The sequence below is a fragment of the Rhinolophus sinicus genome, linkage group LG01, assembly GCF_036562045.2.
Source record: "Rhinolophus sinicus isolate RSC01 linkage group LG01, ASM3656204v1, whole genome shotgun sequence".
Lineage (NCBI taxonomy): Eukaryota > Metazoa > Chordata > Mammalia > Chiroptera > Rhinolophidae > Rhinolophus > Rhinolophus sinicus.
This window is the reverse complement of record NC_133751.1, coordinates 27,054,984-27,059,512: the sequence shown is the minus strand read 5'-3', so window position 1 is coordinate 27,059,512 and position 4,529 is coordinate 27,054,984. Positions and strand designations below refer to the sequence as shown.

At 38.8% G+C, this 4,529-nt stretch overlaps 1 non-coding gene across 1 annotated transcript; it reads right to left on the bottom strand.

The window, feature by feature from the left end:
- Positions 1 to 3,827: 3,827 nt before the first annotated feature.
- Positions 3,828 to 3,901, bottom strand: TRNAI-GAU (transfer RNA isoleucine (anticodon GAU)). Its single transcript has one exon. It is a non-coding gene; the product is annotated as a tRNA-Ile (tRNA).
- Between the last annotated feature and the right edge of the window lie 628 nt (positions 3,902 to 4,529).

The following is a 4,529-nucleotide window of genomic DNA, read 5'->3' as shown; positions in this document are numbered from 1 at the left end:
CTTCCTCCTGAAGAGCCCTGAAAAGTTTTCATAGAAGGTAGGGAGTATTGCCGGGATCCAGGATGGGAAGGATTTAAGAGGGCGAGAAGGAAGAGGCAATGTGCTATCGAGGCAGGGTTCCAAGTGTAGATCAGGGCAGCTTGGGGTGTGCGCTGGGAGACACCACGGCTGTTTCCTTCTGCCAGAGGAGCTTGCGTGTGGAACGGGGAGCTAATTGGAGCCGAGATTCAGACTGCCTGGAGTCAGTGCTTAGCCCTCTGCTTATTAGCTCTCCAATCTTGTACACACTACTTAATCACTCTCAGCTTCCATTTCCCATTTGTAGAATTAGCCATTGAACCTGCTGTATCAAATGTTATGAAGATTAAAGGAAACAATAGATATAATCCACTTAGTGCAGTTAGGCTTGTAGTAAATGTTCAATAAATGGTATTACCATCATTTGACATTATCAGAGGCTTGTGGATGCCAGACGATGATGTTTTGTAGACCATAAAGCCATTGTTTTAAGCAGGTGGGGGACTGAATTTCCTAGGGTTACTGTAACGAATTACCACAAACTTGCAGACTTAAAACAAATGTATTCTCATAGTTCTTGAAGCTAAAAGTCTGAAATCAAGGTGTTGGTAGGACCGTGCTCCCTCTGAAGGCTCTAGGGAAGAATCCTTCCTTGATTGCTCGTAGCTTCTGGTGGCTGGCTCCCAGCAATCCTTGGCGCTCCTTGGCTTGTAGCTGTGTCACTGCATTCTCTGCTTCCGTCTTCACGTGGCCTTTTTCTCTGTATGTGTCTCCTTAAGGACACCAGTTATTGGATGAAGAGCTTCCCCTATTCCAGTGTGACCTCATCTTAACTAATTACATCTACAAAGAAGCAATGTTCAGGTAAGGTTACACTCTGAGGTTCTACATGAACATGAATTTCGGAGGGACATTATTCAACTCACTACAGTGACATAAAAATAATGTGGAGAGAAACTGAAGTGAACATTTTTTTTAACTTTTTCATTTTGAAATAATTTCAGAGATAAAAAAGTTGCAAAATTAGTACTAGGAATTCCTATCTATCCTTCACCCAGATTTCTCAAATGTTATCATTTTATCACAATTGCTTTATTGCTCTCACATATCACGGATGCATACGTAATGGACTTTCTGATATGTTTGAGAGTAAGTTGTAGTCATGATGTTCTGTTGCCCTATAAGTATTTCAGTGTATATTTCCTTAAAAAAAAAAAAAGACATTTATCTTACATATCCACAATATAATTATCAAAGTTGGGAAATTAACATTATTGACCAAAAGTATAAATCTATTGACCTTCTTTGAATATTGCAAATTTTCCTGCTAATGCCTCTTTTCTGGTCCAGGATTCAATCTGGAATCACACAGTAACTTTAATCTCCTTTCCTCTAAAGTAGTTACTCAGTCTGTGTTTCATGACCTTGACGTTTTTGTTTGTTTTTTGCTTTGGGAAAATTTGTTTCATTTTTTCACACTATTATAGTTTGATAAATTTCAAACCTCTGAAGAAACTGCAAGAATGGTACAAGCAATACCCTTATAATCATTACCTAAGATTCACTAACAGTTAATGTTTTGCTATACTTGCTTCATATCTCTATGTATACATTTGTGGACACATTTTTCTTTTTGTTTCCTTTCCGAACCACTTGAGTTACTTTACCCCTAAATACTTCAGTATGTGTCACCAAGGCTCAAAAACATTTGCCTACATGGCCATAGTACAGTTGTCCTCACACTCAGGAAATTTATCATTGATGCATTGATGTAATACAGTTTCTATTTGAATTTCCCAGTTTGTTGTACTGATGATGCTCTTTATAACTGTGGATTGGTTGTTCGGTCCAGGATCCAATCAAAGATTATCTATTGTATTTAGTTGAATATCTCATAGGCTGCATTAAACTAGAAAATTTCCCATGGTTAGATTCATGTTAAAAATATATATATATATTAAAAATTTTTTTAAAAAGAAAGAAATTTCTAAAACAAACAACAACAAAATATATATATATATTTTGTTGTTGTTTGTTTTAGAAATTTCTTACTTTTTAAAAAAATTTTTATTGGGGAATATTGGGGAACAGTGTGTTTCTCCAGGGCCCATCAGTTCCCAGTCGTTGTCCTTTAATCCAGTTGTGGAGGGCGCAGCTCAGCTCCAAGTCCAGTTGCTGTTTTCAATCTTTAGTTGCAGGGGGCACAGCCCACCATCCCATGTGGGAATTGAACTGGCAACCTTGTTGTTGAGAGCTTGCGCTCTAGGCATCCGGCTGACCCTCCGGCAGCTCAACGTCAGCATGTTGTCTTCAGTCTAGTTGTGGAGGGCACAGCTCCCTGGCCCATGTGGGAATCGAACCAGCAACCCTGTTGTTCAGAGCTCACGCTCTAACCTACTGAGCCATCCGGCCGCCTCTCATGTTAAATATTTTTGATCAGCATACTAGTACATAGATGATATCCTATTCTCAGTGTATCACTAAGAGGGCACATGTCTATTTGTCCCCTTATCAGTGACATTAAGTATGATCATTTGACTAAGGTGCCCAACAGATTTCTCCCTTGTAAAAGTATCTTTAATCTGTACTCTGGGGGGTTATACGTGAGGACTGAATGAATTTCCTGTTCCGTGAGAGTTTTCACCAGTTGCTTTACCATGCATTAATGGTCTTGCCTGAATCAAATTTTGTTTTGTTTTTTAAATCGTGGTTGGAAAATGGTGATTTTTCTATTTATAGCTTGCTTAAAAATTTATTGGTTGGCATTCTTCTGTAAAGAAGAGTTTTCCCTTCTCCACCTCTTTTTACTTTTTTAAAGTATCTATGGACTCAGATTTTTAAAAATTCAGTGCTATAATTTATTTCTATCATTATTCATTATGATACTGAAATCATCCCAAAGTAGGCCAGTAGAAGCTCCTGTAAGCCAGCTCCTTTGACCTTTCAATATGTCCCCATTAATTTTGGGCATTATGTTACTTTCTTGTACAACGAGACAATCCAAGTTCACCTTGTTCCTTCTCTGCTTCAACTTTGAAACAAGCCATTCCACTGAGAAGTATGTGTTCCTGTTAGTGAGGGACCAAATTCTGGCATTAAGCATGCTCTTTGGTCCTGGGGTATCATTCATTCCTTTCATACAAAACCTCTAATTCCAATCCATCACTAGAAGCTTCTTTCATTCTGCCCTCCAGTGTAAACCAGTGATTTTCTAGAATGTACCTTAATTGAGGTTTGTCCGATGTTTCCTCGTGATTAGATTCAGGCTTTGTGTTTTTGGTACGAATACAACAGAAGGGAGGTTGTGTCCTCAGTGTATCATCTGAGGCACATGACGTCAATTTGTCCCATTACTGATTGTGTTAACTTTGATTTTAACTTTGGCTATGGTGGTATCTGCCAGTGTTCTTAAATGTTACTATGTTTACACTTGTAATTAATAAGTATCTTATGGAGGAGATACTTTAGGGTCAGATATTGTCTTGCATCATAATTCTGCCTAGGAATTTTAGCATCCATGGATGATTTTTGCCTGAAATACTTAGCAAAAATAATTTATAATTCTAGAATTCTTTCTACATTTATTAGTTGGAATTCCACTGTAAGGAGAAGCTTAACCTTCTTCGTTTATTCATTTGTTTATGTATATCAGTATGGACTCATTTTGTGGTTTATAATCCATTGCTATCATTTATATTGTTGCTCAAATGATTCCAGTTGGTGCCAATGGGAATCCCTTTAAGCTAGTTCCTGCATCCTTTGAGATGAACTTGTTTTTGTTTGTTTTTTAAGGAGGGCGCAGCTCACAGTGGCCCATGCAGGGATTGAACCGGCAACCTTGGTGTTATCAGCACCACGCTCTAACCAACTGAGCTAACCGGCCACCCCCCAAGATGAACATTTTTAAGACTGCTTCACTTGTGTGACTTTCCAAAAGATTCACACCATTTGTATGTTATCTAGAAGTATATTATGACAAGGCCTTAGGCTTTCTCATCAGGACTGGCTTTAGGGTGTGAAATGACTATTAAAGGTCAAGATAACTACACTGCCAGTGTATAGGGCTTCTTATGGCTGCCATTTCCTTTTGGATGACCTTCCTCATGCATGATGAGTTCCCCATATTCTGACAATCTGTTCTTTCCTTACAAGAATCTTTTAGTTTGCAGTTCAAGGTAGTCATCAGTACTTGTGCTGCTGGAGGATACTGTTCGGCTGCATGTGAGAGATCTCTCAGTCTCCTCTCAGCTGACCAGTAAGCCATGTTCTGAACACAGTAAGGATTTGCCTGTTTCCAAAGGGACCACTAGTGTCTTTAGACATGTCCCCTTAAGCCTCACTTAGGCCCTTAATCCAGCCATGAACCTTTGATAACAACTCTAAAGGTACATGGCATTGCTCAATTCTGGTGGCAGAAGAATCGACAGCAACCCCTACTCAACATGAAATAAGCACTACATTCCAGGTGCCATTCTGGTTTACATATATTAACTCATTTAACGTATTTCAAA